Source organism: Pteropus vampyrus, unplaced genomic scaffold (assembly GCF_000151845.1).
Source record: "Pteropus vampyrus isolate Shadow unplaced genomic scaffold, Pvam_2.0 Scaffold463, whole genome shotgun sequence".
Classification (NCBI taxonomy): domain Eukaryota; kingdom Metazoa; phylum Chordata; class Mammalia; order Chiroptera; family Pteropodidae; genus Pteropus; species Pteropus vampyrus.
Genome location: NW_011889244.1, coordinates 740120 through 755106, shown reverse-complemented (window position 1 = coordinate 755106; position 14987 = coordinate 740120). Strand labels below are relative to the sequence as shown.

The 14987-nt window shown below is 38.3% G+C and overlaps 1 long non-coding RNA gene and 1 pseudogene across 1 annotated transcript in view; one reads left to right on the top strand and one right to left on the bottom strand.

Annotated features, from left to right (window-relative positions):
• Positions 1-11467: 11467 nt before the first annotated feature.
• Positions 11468-12096, top strand: LOC105306911 (annotated as a pseudogene).
• Positions 12097-12852: 756 nt separating this feature from the next.
• LOC111732495 overlaps positions 12853-14987 on the bottom strand; it is a 119087-nt gene continuing 116952 nt past the window's right edge. The window contains exon 3 of the long non-coding RNA XR_002777580.1: positions 12853-12953. This is a non-coding gene — a long non-coding RNA (uncharacterized LOC111732495). The remainder of the gene's footprint in view (positions 12954-14987) is intronic.

Below are 14987 nucleotides of genomic sequence, written 5' to 3'. Positions count from 1 at the left end.
CCAGAATAATTCTTTGGTATAAATATCATCATCTACATTTTACAATGAAAGAAACTGAAGCTTAGAGTAGCAAAGTCACTTGCTCAAGTTTTATCTGGGTCCCAAATCTCAGTCTCTTTCATGCTGATGTCCATAAATATAAATACAAGGGTGGTTTTCCAAAATTCTAGGCTATAATTTTCTTGTGCGTCTTTTAAACAAGCCTAGTAGAGCCACCATGTTGGAAGGTCCCAAGACCATTCTCAGGTTTGATGATTTGTTAGGAGGATGCAGTATATATATGACCTCATGGCTATGATTTAGTACAGCAAAAGGAGGCAAAGCAAAATCAAAAAAGGAAAAAGGCACAAAGGACAAAGTCCTGGGGAAATCAGGCACAAAGCTCCAGAGTCCTCTCTCAGTGAAGCCCCATGGGATGCACTTAACTCCCTCAGCACAATTGTGACAACACCCGTGAAATGTCAACCAGGAAAGCATATTAAAGACTGAGCACTCAGGCTTTTTATTGGAGGCTGGTCACAGCGGCATCCTTTGTTTGGCACATATCCCAAATTCCAGACTCCCAGAAGAAAATCAAGTGTTCAGCATAACATCCTGTTTGTACAAATAGTTTAGGCACAGTGAGCTCCTCTTATCGGTTAATCATGGTAACCCTCCTAAAATTGAAATTCCCAATTGCTAGCCAAGGGCCACCCTTGTAAACAGACCTGCCGGCTATGTTAACTCTTTTCTGAACAGCCACCAAACAATTAAGAGTCAAGTACAATAAAAATAAAATTACATCAGCAGCCTCCCGTCTGCTTTCATGTGAAGCTAATCACAAGTATCTCAGGAAAAAGATTTTTAGGAAATATATTTTCCCTCCAGAGACCAAGGATACAGTGCAGAACCTTAGTGTCACACTGATGAATCAGACAGCACTGCAATGCTGGTCCGTTTACCCATTTTTCACAGCACCTTCCGAGAAAGTTTAGGGCTGACATAAAACAATCCATAGGAACAGTGTTCTCTATAACTTCAGCAGTTCTCATTCAATTGCCTTGTGTAACGAGGGTCTTAGTTGTATTGGTGGAACTCCTCTTAATTTATTTTTTATTAATTTCAAGTATACAGTACATTGGTTAGACATTTATATAGTTTATAAAATGCTTCCCCTAATTGCTCCTTCTCTCCTCTGGTTTTCCATCTATGCTAACTGCATTCCCTATGCCGTGCTCTCCATCCCTGTGACCATCTATCAACTACTAATTTGTACTTCTTTAACCTTTCACCCCATTCTCCCAGCCCCCCAACTCCTCTCCCCTCTGCCCGTCACCAAACTGACCACTATATTTGTGAGTCTGTTTTTGATTGGTTTGTTCTCTTTGTTCCTTAGATTCCACATATAAGTGAAATCATATGGTATTTATCTTTGTCTGACTTATTTCACTCAGCATAATAACCTCTAGTTCCATCCATGTCATTGCAAATGGTAGGATTTCATTTTTTTAATGGTTGAGTAATATTCCATTGTATTATATGAACCATAACTTCTTTATCCAATCATCTGTTGATGGGCATTTAGGTTGCTTCCATATTTTGGCTATTGTAAATTGTGCTGCCATGAATATTGGTGTGCATAGATCTTTACGAATTATTGTTTTGGTTTTCTTTGGATAAATACTCAGGAGTGCAATTGCTGGGTCAAAAGGTATATCCATTTTTAATTTTTTTGAGAAACCTCCAGTATTTTCCATTAGCTGCTCTACCAATGTGCAATCCCATCATCAAAGAGGGTTCCTTTTTCTCCGCATCCTCGCCAACACTGGTTCTTTGATTTATTGGTGATAGTCATTCTGACAGGTGTCAGGTGATATCTCATTGTGGTTTTAATTTGCATTTCTATAGTGATTAGTGACCTTGAGCATCTTTTCATATGTCTATTAGCCATCTGTATTTCCTCTTTGGAGAAGTATCTGTTCAAGTCTTCTGTCCATTTTTTAATTGGATTGTTTGTGGGTTTTTTTTGTTGTATGAGTTCTTTATATATTTTGGATATTAACTTCTTTTCAGATGTGTCATTAGCGAATATCTTCTCCCAATCAGTCGGTTGTCTTTTTGTTTTGTTGATGGTTTCCATTGCTGTACAAAATCTTTTTAGTTTGATGTAATCTCATTTGCTTATTTTTTCTTTTGTTTCCCTTGCCCAGGGAGATATATCTAAAAAGAAATTACTGTTAGTAATATCAGAGGGTTTACTGCCTATGTTTTCTTCTAGAAGTTTTATGGTTTTGGGTCTTACATTTAAAGCTTTAATCCATTTTGAGTCTATTCTTGTATACAGTGTAAGAAGATGGTCCAGTTTCTTTTTTTTTTGCATGTATCTGTCCGATTTTCCCAACACCATAATTAAAGAGACTGTCTTTACCCCATTTTATATTCTTACCTCCTTTGTCAGATATGAAATGAGTAGATTTATTTTGGGGTTCTCTATTCTGTTCCATTGATCCATGTATCTGTTTTCATGACAGTACCATGTGTTTTGATTATTGTAGCCTTGTAGTATAGTTTGATATCAGGTAGTGTGATACCTCCAACTTTGTTCTTCTTTCTCAAGATTGCTGTGGCTATTTTTTTTTTTTATGGTTCCACATAAATTTCAGGATTATTTGTTCTAGCACCTTGAAAAATGTCATTGGTATTTTGATAGGAATTGCACTGAATCTATAGATAGCTTTGGGTAGTATGGCCATTTGAATGATAATTCTTCCTACCCATGAGCATAGTATATGCTTCCATTTATTTGTATCATCTTCAATTTCTTTTTTTCAATGACTTATAATTTTCTGAGAACAGGTGGAACATCTTTTTAAAAGACATTTGGTTTTGAACTTCTTGGTCACAATTTTGGTCTTCTCTTTGATAGTCATTTCCAAATGACTTGTATACAGAAAGCCATATTGAAGAAGAACTTAGCCAAGGACCTGATCACTCTGCAGGTTCTGTCCATCCCAGCTTAGTTTGTCATACTTGAAAACTCTAGCCTTATTTTGGGGGTGATAACTTTTGCCCTATGCTTTTTATGTGAAATATTGCACTTTATACATCCAGGAACTCCCATCCAAGGTTTTTGGATGGTGTTGATTTAAGATATGCTACCTGATGTATGTCATAATATGTTCAGAGCCAGAATGCAGCAAATTGAGGATTTTCCAAAGCACTAGACCAACTTGTCTGGTTCACATGTTCTCGCTTGTTCGCAATTGAATCTTTACTGAAAATGATGGAAATGCACGATTTGAAGATGGCTGCACTTACAAAATTTGAGTAGAAAATTTAAAACTCAGCTCAGTTCTGGTACTATTTATCATGTTTTATTATAAACATAAGGTTTGCATTTCTTTCCCACACCCACGCCAGCTTGTTAGAGCCATCAAGAGTCTCATGTTGGACTCTGGGCTTGGAAATCATTGAAACTGCACATCTGTAAGTACACCCCTAGGGAATAACACATAACATTTGCAAAAAAAATGTTATTTGGGAACTTTATGTGCTTTTATGGAGTGCCCTAAAAGGAAATTTTCACAAATATATTAGGCAATGTTCTTTCTGTTTTAAAATTTGTTTTAAATTTCTGTGCTTGGATTGAATAATCCTCAGTCAAAGATATTCAATAATCTTAAATAGGTAGGTAATTTCTACCTATGAGTAACTGTGAATTGGCATATTAAAAACATTCCATAAAAACAGAGAGTGTTGCCTATTCTTTCCTTGCTTCATTTGGTGATCAATCACCTAGTACCTGATAATTTCTCTTTATTGTTTACTGACCAATAGTGTATCTCCTGCTTTGTTACTTAATACTTCAGGCCTTTGTCTACTCTCCACAAAGCTCCCTAAAAGCAACGACTATAGTTTTATTTTTATTCATCTCTGTGTCAAACAAAGTGTGGTAAAGGTAGCTGGTACTTACTAATCTTTTGCTGAAGGGATGAAAAGATAAATAAATGAACAGATTGTAAGCTCCTGAATACTGTGGGCTATCTATTCCAGGATCTTCCATGCAGTGTTTACTAGATAAATACTTGTTCTCCTGAAGGAGAATCTGAGTACTCACGTAAATCCAGAAAAGAGGATGTGCCATATTGCTTCTCTATAATCAAAAATTCACAAGAAATTCTCATCTCTTAGAGATACATGCCAAAATATTTATAAATGAAAAATGTTAAGTTTGGGATTTGCTTCAAAATAATTGGTAGCAAATGGGAGAATGAGTACAAGCATAGCTAAAAAAAGATTAACCATAGTTGATGCAGTTGAAGCTTAGTATATGTTCAAAAGTTTTCATGATAAAGCTTTACAGTGAACTCCACAAGTACTATAGTCATCTAACCTGTTTATGGATGTTTATGTGCTCATTCTAGTATGTTATTTTCCCTGGGGGAAAAGAGGTACCACAGTAGTCTCCCCTCGTCTACGAGAAATTGTAGAAATAAACAATTCGTAAGTTGTAAACTGTATGCCAATCTGAGTAGCATGATGATATTCTGTTGTCTTGTCCTGCCCCTCCCAGGACATGAATCATTCCTTTGTCCAGCACATCCATGCTGTATACACCACCCTCCCATTAGGTAGCCATCTATTATCAGACTAACTATCAGTATTGCAGTGCTTGTGTTCAAGTAACCCTTATGCTAGTCTAACACTACATCACAATACCTATATCATTCACCTCACTTCATCTCATCATGTAGGCACTGTATCATCTCACATCATCATAAGAAGAAGTACTGTGAGTACTGTGCAATGTTTTAAGACAGAGAGGCCACATTCACATAACTTTTATTTCAGTGTATTGTTACCATTGTTTTACTTAAATATTAGTTGTTGTTGTTAATCTCTTACTGTGCCTAATTTATAAATTAAACTATCATAGGTATGCATGTATAGAGAAAAAATAGAATATATAGAGTTTGATACTTTCTGAGGTTTCAGGCATCCACTAGGAGTCTTGGAACGTATCCCTCTCAGATAAGGGAGGACTATTGTATTGATTACCTACTAAAGTGAACGTTTGTCAAGCTTTCTGGCAACTTTTTAACCTTTATATGTTTGGAGAATTTTATACCTTTTGAGTCCTTCCTTTCCCAATACAGAAACCAGAAACTCACTTTTCCAATTTCCTTTGTGGCTAGGGTATAGATATGGAAACTGAACTCTGTCAATCAGAAGTGCCCAGGTCAATCATCAATTCAGAAATGTGATATAAATAAGGGGTTGTCTGGAAGAATTGTTTTTGGCAAGGGTGACAGGAAGGCAGCACTGGCTGGGTTGCACCCCTTGTCCAGGCCTGTGTCTCCCACTGAAGCAGTCAGTATTGTAATTGGGCACCATTCCTGCTCCTTAACGTCCAAGCCTGATTTCCTGGGCCCCCCAGACAGTCTCATGTTCTTTAACAAATGTCTTTACATGAACTAAAGTAGGTTTGCCTTTTTGTTTTTGCAACTAAATTCCTTGATGAAATATCAACCTCATACTAGGTATTTGATATTTAGTACCTCATTAAACTGGAAACAATAACCCGATGAGGTTTGAAAAGAGAGCAGTATTATGAAAAATCTTGTTGGCCATGCTCAGGAGTTTGAAATTTATTTTGAACATAAAGGGGAGCCACTAGATATCACTTTGAAAAGGAAGTTATGAGGCTACAGATACAGTGGGGGAAAGCCTGAATTATCTCATGACTTTCTCAACCAACAAAAAGGAACAGGAGCCAAGTTAAACACAATAACTCTAGGATGTCTCTGCAAAGTAAAGGCATCCACCAGGGGGCGTAGCTCGCTCAAGCATCTGGTCCTCTCCCTAAGGAGCAGTTTGCCTGTGAATACAATCTCCTTACCGAAAAGTCAATTCTCCCTTTCCCATTATGGAAATAGATATACAGTAAGGAAAGTCACTTCAACTAACTATGCTAATCAAATTTATCCTTCATTTAAACATAAATGAGCCCATGTGCCAGACAGAATAAAGGCCTGGGAATTATGAATAAATTAGGTTATATGGCAAAGGGGAATTAAAGTTGCAGATGAAATTAAAGTTGCTAGTCAGCTGATGTTAAAATAGTGAGATTACCCTAGATGTCCAGGTTGGCCATATGAAATCACGAGGGTCCATAGAATTGAAAGAGAGAGGCAGAATGGGAGGCCAGGGTGACATGTGAGATGACCAGGTGATCTGCTGTGGCTGCTTTGATGATGGAGGAGGGGCCATGAGCCAAGGAACATGGGTGTCTCTAGAAGCTAGAGAAAGCAAAGAAACAGAGTCTCTCCCGGAGCCTCTAGAAAGAAACACAGTCTTGCAAACACCTTGATTTTATTCCAATAACACCTTTGTTGTACTTCTAACCTACAACACTGAAAGACAGTAAATTTGTGTTGTTTTAAGCCACTGTTTGTGATAATTTGTTACAGCAACCATAGAAAGTTAATACAGCCCCCAAGGATGAAAATCATTAGTGTAGGAGAATTACCATGATAAATAAACAAATGATTACTTTAAGAATGACCTAGAAGAGTTCTGATCAGTAAGAAGTTAGATATTTAAGAAGTGCTATTGACTGATGATTTCCATTTCCTAAAAAATAAAAATAAAGCTACCAAAGGTCAACAAGTGTAGAGTCACAAACACAAAACCCAGTTAGGAAAAAAATCCAGCATTGGCACTGAGCAAGCCCTTGGGGTGTCGCACTATCAGCCTTTGTGAGGCACTGTTTAGCACCAATAAATTGAGGTTAACATCTGTTCTGGTTAAAGTAGTGTTGATAGGATTAAATGAGGTGGTATAAATGTCTGTACTGTACAGTCAGTGCTACACAAACAAGTTATTTTTTAATTGTTATTGCTAGTTTGTGGCTAAATCATCAGTGGAGGGACCACCTAAACAATCACAGACATTCCGTTATTTGGACACCATCCAAGTGACATCATCATCACATTTGGTACTGCACATTTAATAAATATTCTTGAGGCATAGAGTATGATGGTTAAGAGCACAGGCTATCGATTCAGACAGACTTGAATTCTGCTTCTGTGTGCCATTAGGTGAATTACTTAACCACCTCGCCTGTAAAATGTGAATAATAGAGTTGCTATGAAAAGTGAAATGAGATAATGTCAATAAAGTACTTGGCACAAGCGCCCAGAATGTATCAGGGACTCAGCCTAATGGTAGCTGTCATTATTAATAATGAGGACTTATTATACAAGACATATGCCACTTTTGAACATTTAAAGATTTTTTACACATATTATTTCATTTGATTAACAAAGCCTCCCTTAGAAAGAAGCAAGGCAAGTTTACATCCATTTTTCAGATAAGAAAATTGATGCACAGAAAAGAAACATACCTTGCTATAGTAAACTAACACAAGAATTGGTTTCACCTGAAAATATTTAGGGGAACTAGATAGCTAGAGTAGTCCAGGAATAAATTTCCTTATGTTCACACCAATAATACTAGAAATACTAGCAGAAAATGAATAATAAAAATCTTCAAAATAATTTATTCTAAAATACCATTCAGTAGGAAGACAGTGGTATCCTAGAGAAGGAGAATTTGGATAGATTTTTAAAGGCCATTCAAAGTGGAGGGGTAGATTGAGGCAAAAATCCCCTGCCAAGTGTGTTTGGTCAGAGTTTAGAGGATAAACTGTGATAAGATCTATAAGAGGAGTTGGAATCATTACAAAACAAATATCTGTATATACTCTTTCTTATCCAAATAAAAATCACGGGGAGAAAATTAATTTTACATGTAATCACCTTAGAACAAGATATGTGGAATGTTGTTCAATGGTGTCTTCCATTACCTCATGGTAAAGTTTTCAGTGAGTTCTTTGGCTTTTCATCAGCTGATAACAAAAGTCAACTAATGAGAAGAATTTAACAAGAAAAAAATGAACTACATTAAAAAGGATATTAAGAAAACAATTACATTTGCAACAGCATCAAAAAGAACAAATACTTAGGGATAGACTTAACCAAGAAGGCAAAAGTTATACTGAAAGTTACAAAACATTGCTGAGAGAAATTAAGGGCATAAATAAATGGAAAGATATTCCATGTTCATGGATTGAAAGACTTAATATTGTTAGAATGTTATAATACTCAAAGTGATCTACAAATTCAATACATTCTCTATCAAAATTCCAACAACAAATTTTGCAGAAGTAGAAAAACTCATTCTAAAATTCATATGAAATCTTAAAGGACCTTGAATAGTCAAGAGTCTTGAAAAAGAAGAACAAAGTTGGAGGACTCAGTTTTCCTGATTTCAAAACCTGCTACAAAGCTGTGGTAATTAAAACAGCATGATAGTGGCATAAAAACATACATAGAGACTGTTCTACTAAATATTTGTGTCCCCAGGATAACACAGGTCGCTCCACCCAGGGAATTCCCTGAGATTCTACCTTTCCAAACTTGCGGGCCCACCCAAGCCTCTTCCAGAGGTTGATTCCATACAAATGGGCTTTCTTGGCTCCTGCTTCAAACTTTCATAAAAGCTTTCAAAGGCTCGCAAAACCCAAAGAAGCAGCATCTAGCCTCGGCATGCCCTTGCCGAGCAGCCTCAAGCCCCGCACTAGTGGCAGCCAGCCTCAGTTTCTGAGTTGGCCCCTCGAGGCACCTATAAGCCCAGCACGAGTGGCAGCCATCTGTGGATTGCTTGGTGACTCTTACCAGGCGGCCCTGGAATTGCATAGGCTGCAGCTGAACTTGGCCTGCAGCTGGACCCCTCCCAGGACTGTGCCATTGAGCCCCACAGGACACCTACTATATGAGGCCACTCTACTAAGACTGGGAGTCATAGGAGCCCTACCTAATACATAGAAACAGACACAGAGAGGCTGCCAAAATGAGGAGACAACGAAGCGTGTCCCACATGAAATAATAGAACAAAGCTCCAGAAACAGAATTCACCAAAATAGAGACAAGCAATCTACCAGATGTAGAGTTCAAAACACTGGTTATAAGGGTGCTCAAGGAACTTAGAAGAATAGTAGATGAACTCTGTAAGAACTTTAACAAAGAGATAGAAAACATAAAAATAGAGATAAAAAAAATAATAGGGAGCCAGTCAGAAATGAAGAATAATAAACCTGAGTTAGATAGTATGTTAGAGGGAATCAACAGAGTGGATGAAGAGGAGGATGGAATTGGCGACACAGAGGATGGGATGGTGGAGGACACCGAATCAGATCAGCAACAAACGAAAAGAATTCAGAAAAACGAAGATAGTTTAAGGGGCATCTGGGACAACATCAAGCATAACAACAGTCACATCATAGGACTACCCTACAAGGAGAGAGCACAAGTAATTGAAAACCTATTTGAAGAAATAATGATGGAAAACTTCCTTAATCTGGTGAAGGAAGTAGACATACAACTCCAGGAAGTTCAGAGTGTCCCAAACAAGATGAACCCAAAAAGGCTCACACCAAGGCACATCATAATTAAAATGCCAAAAGGTTAAAGACAAAGAGAGAATCTTATAAGCAGCAGGAGAAAGACAGTTAGTTACCTACATGGGAGCTCCCATAAGACTGGCAGCTAATTTCTCAACAGCAACTTTGCAGACCAGAAGGGCTTGCCTCAAAATATTCAAAGAGATGAAAACTCAGGACTTACCGCCAAGATTACTTTACCTAGCAGAACTATCATTTAAAATCGAAGGAAACATAAAGAACTTCCCAAGAAGTTCAAGAAAAGAAAAAGCTAAAGGAGCTCATCACCACCACGCCAGTATTACAAGAAATGTTGGAGGAACTTCTTTAAGAAGAAAAAACATATATCAAAAATCTAAATAAACAATGGCAATAACTACATATCTATCAACAAGTACTTCAAATGAAAAAGAATTAAATGATACAATCGAAAGATAAAGTGGCTGAATGGATAAGAAAACAAGACCCTTATATAGGCTGCCTACAAGAGACTTGCTTAGGATTAAAAGACACACACAGACTAAAAGGAAGAGGATGGAAAAAGATATTTCATGATCGATCTAGAGGGAATTGTGCTGAGTGGAGCAAATCAGATAGAGGAAGACAAATGTCATATGATGGCATGTATATGTGGAATCTAAAGAACAAAATAAACAAACAAAAACAAAAACAAACTCATAGATACAGAGAACATTTTGAAGATTACCAGATGGGAGGAGGTTTGGGGAGTGGGTGAAAAGGGAGAAGGGATTAAGAAGTACAAGTTGGTAATTACAAAACAGTCATGGGTATATAAGGTATAGAATAAGGAATATAGCCAATAATATTGTAATTACCATGTACAGTGTCAGAGAGGCACTAGATTTATTGGTGTGATCGCTTTTTGAGTTTTATAGATGTCTAATCACTATGCCGTACACTTTAAGCTAATATAATAATGTATGCCAACTATAAGTTGGACCCATAACTTACATTATATACAAAATTAAGTCAAAATGGACCGAAGACTGTAAGACTTAAACTGTAAGTTTTAAAACTATAAGACTCCTTGAATATACTATAGGGGAGAAACTTCATGATATTGGGTTTGAATATGACACTAAAAACACAAGTGACAAAATAAAAAATTGGCAAATCGAAGTACATCAAAATCAAAATCTTTTGTGTATCAAAGGACATTATCAACAGAGTGAAATGGCAACCCATAGAATGGTAGAAATTATTTGCAAATCATAAATGTGATAAGAGAATAATATCCAGACTTTATAAAGAACTCCTAAATCTCAGTAACAAAACAAACTACCCAATTCAAAAATGGGCAAAGGACTTGTATAGACATTTCTCCAAAGATATGTGAACAGCCAATAAAAACATGAAAAGATGCTCAACATCACTAATCATTAGGTATGTGCAAATCAACACCATAATGAGATACTACTTCACACCCATTAGAATGGCTAATATAAAAAAAAAAATCCCCACAAAACTACAAACAAAACCAACCACTTCCCTCCACCCCCAAAAATAACAAAGTGTTGAGAAAATGTAGAGAACTATAGTGTATTGCTGGTGGAAATGTAAAATGGTGCAGATACTGTGCAAGACAATATTAAGCACAGAATTGCCATATCACCCGGCAATGCTGCTTCTAGGTATATACTCCAAAGCATTGAAAGCAGAGACTCAAACAGCTATTTGTACACCAATGTTCATAGCAGCATTATTCTCAATGACCAAAAGGTAGAAACAACCCAAATGTCCACCAAAAAGAAAAAGTCAAAGGGTAAATAATTTAGGGTATATACATATAATTGAATATTATTCAGCCTTAAAAACGACTAACATTCTGATAGATGTTAAACCTGGAATTCTGAACATGGATCTTTATGTTAAATGAAATAAGCCAGATACAAAAGGACAAATATTGAATGATTTCACTATAAGAGGTTTCTAGAAGAATCAAATTCATAAAAAAAGGAAAGTGGAATGGCGGTTACCAGGGGCTGGAGGACGGAAAGAATAGGGAGTTGTCGTTTAAAGGATACAGAGTTTCAGCTTTCTCTCCTGACACTACAGAGGTCTCCTGGGGAGGCCACTCTGCCACCTCAGAGACTGGAGATTAGCTATGTTGCCTCCTACCTGCTGGCTGTGCCCGGAGCAATGCCTCCCCCAGCACGCCACAGTCATCAAGAAGATACTGGACAGTGTGGGCATCAAGGCGAACGAGGACTGGCTCAACAAGGTCATCAGTGAGCTGAACAGAAAAAACACCCAAGGCGTCATCTCCCAGAGTATTGGCAAGCTGGCGGGTTCCCGCCAGTGGGGCTGTGGCGGACTCGCCCCGCCCCGCCCCGCGGTCCTGCTCCCTGTCTGCGGCTCCTGCTGCTGGTTCCGCCCCAGCAGCAGAGGAGAAGAAAGACGAGAAGAAGGAGGAGTTGGTGGAATTGGAGGAGTCCGGTGACGACATGGGATTAGACTCCCGGCTCCCGCAAATAAAGCCCCCTTTTTACTTTGTTGGGAAAAAAAAGATACAGTTTCAGTTTGAGATGGTAGAAAACTTCTGTGGATGGGTAATGGTGCTAATTGCACTACAGGAATGTAATCAATGCCACTAAATTGCACATCGAGAAAGGTTTAGATAATAAATTTTACATTATGTATATTTGACCACAATTTAAAAAAACATGAATGGGACCTTGGAAATTACCAAGTTAACTCCTTCCCCACTTCCTTTGGAAAATCACTTTTCCTCTCTCATGGTTCACCTTGTCGAGACCCCTTCCCAGTATAGTATGTGGATTCTATCAGTTCTTAATGCTCTTTCAGGGTGGGGGAGGGGGAGAAGAAATAATATAGCTAAGAGGCCAAGTAAAAAATGACTTACCGGGAATACAAAAAAAGCCCTTTCCAAGCACATATGTCATGTTGAAAACCATCAAGGGGAAAAATGCAGTTGTGATAGAGTATCCACTGGGCACTGCATACTATTTTCAAGAATACCTTGTCCTTGTAGGAGTGTTTTACATCTTCTTTATTAGGAAGACATAACAGTGCTGATTTTGAGTTAGGAAAAAAAACCCTGTATAAATATTCCTTTTTATTATTTGCTTCAATCCCAAATCATTTCTAAGCTTTGGAAAAATTAAGGCTACAATTTGTCTTTATTAATAGCTGTGTAGTATCCCGTTGTGTTGTTCTTTTGTTGAATATTTGGGTTATGTCCAGGTTTTTTAATTAATATAAATAATTCTAGACTGTGCAGTGTGCCCGAGACCCCTCCCCACCCCGCCCCAGGCAACGGGCATGCATGTGGACACCACCCTGGTGGCGCCCAAGCTCCACAAGTGAGAAAGTGGGGTCAGGCTAGGGTACCTTCTTCACTCCAGAGGCTGCTCAGACGGTCATGAGTTGCAGTGCCACAGCGGGTGTAGACCATCGATCTCCGAGCCGAAGAGCAAAACTCACAAAAGGCCTGACAGGTAAAGAAAATTCTTATTTCAGGCTCCGAATGGTTTCATATGGGTAGTCACTATAGACGTGTTGGTCTTTTCTGCTTCTCCTACTATTCATGACTCCTAGGGTTCCCTTCTGATGTCACATAGCACAGGCTATATGAATTTAACCATCCTGAAGGCAGAGCTGGGTTCCAGCATCAGCCACACAAGGCATTTAAACTCTCCCAGCATATGTCTCCCCAAAGAATTGCTGGAGTTGGTGGCCTCGCACTGCCAATATCTGTGACAACCCACCCCAGCATCCCACAGATCTTTTACGAAGATGTGCTTCATCTGCCAATTGAGGAGTTGGCTGGATAATTCATCCAGATTCCTGGCAAGAGTTTCCAAGGGAAATTAAGGCAACTTCATGGACAGAAGAAGAGACAGATGGATTGTTCTCCACCTCCACTAACTTTATGTAATAGCTGCTCCAGCCACATTTTAACCTCCATTTCAGACTTAAAATCTGAACAAAATATTCATCTTAGAATGAAACACAGCGTAAACTTCACATCTACTGTCCAGGATGTCAAAGGAAACAATATTCTAGAATATACCAAAGCAGGGCTGTGCAAGGGAGGATCAGGCTGTCGAGATGCCTGAAGAGTGGGCACAACCCACACTGGCTCCTCACCAAAGAAAGGCAGGGTACCTGGGTTCCACCAAATGCACTCTTGGTTTTTCAAAATGGCAAGTTAGATTATGTCAGTGCAACTAAGCCCAAAACGAAGGAGAACAGAGCATTTACACAAAATAGAAGTCACCTTTAATGTTTACCACGGGAGAGGCTGTGCTGTATGAGACAGTCAGTCTTTTCCCTGCCATAATGGATCTTTTACCCATGAGAGCTGGAGGCAGCATCATGGGACAAAGTCTACTATCAATTTAACTCTAAATAAGATCCTATAATCTTAGTTTTCTTATGAGTGCTGTGATGCAACAAAATGCATCCAGGTGTTTCTATCCTGTTTCAAATAGTGTAGCCTTTGAAGAAACTTTAAAAAAATAAAAAATAAATCTATGCATGAAGGCAGTCATTGGCAATATAATATTGTGCCAAGTGGGAAATGATAATGGCCTAAAATATGAGTTAATGGATCTGTCTCAGGACATGAACTCGATGCTTTCTGGATAGCACGTAAGGTTCTTTCCATTCGATAGTAACAGTAACATATATAGGCCTAGGAAAGACTTGCACATTGATTTGAAGACATCAAATACATACAATGAAGAAATTTTCAGATATGACTTTCTAGTGAGGATTTTATCTGTTAGCATAACAGAAAATCTTGACTTGTTTTTATAAGTGTACCTTTATGTGTTCAGATCACCAGCAGCAACAACTCAAGTTCAGGGCAGGTAGCTACAGTCACAGCAGCAGCTGCAGCACTCAAAAAAGCACAAGAAATTGAGCCAGAAAATGAGGCTTCTGCAAGTTCACGGCTGGCTTGCAGATGGGAATTCTGACAAGTCTGTTTTTGGTTGTCCCCAACAAGACCTACAACAGTGTAAGTTCTTTCCAGACTTTCATGGCATGAATCAGAATTTCCCTAATATTCAGAGTTTAAGACTACTCTCTCGACACAGCTTTATTCCCTGTAATTGGTCTGTGTCTCCCCAGCTTTCTAAGTTTATTCAGTCAGACTTTGCTGTAGGAACTTTTGAATCATCACATCTGACAACTTTTAATTTAGAGGATTCAGTCAGTTGTTTATAAGTTTCTGAAAACCAGCGACAATATGGAAGAAATGCACAGCCCGTTGTGGTAACTTCTCAGGCATGTTACTCAGGGGATATATCGCTATGTCAGTGCAAGCCAGAAACTCAACTCCAGGCCCACAGACATTGTAAAACAAATTTTGGAATACAGGAGTTTTCAGTGAAACATATTCAGCTGAATTAAATAGCATACATAATGCTCAGACCATCACTGAGAACACTAACACATGCACATTCTTAACCATCACATCACCAGCTTCTTTGTTACCCATCAGAAACCAGACTTTTGC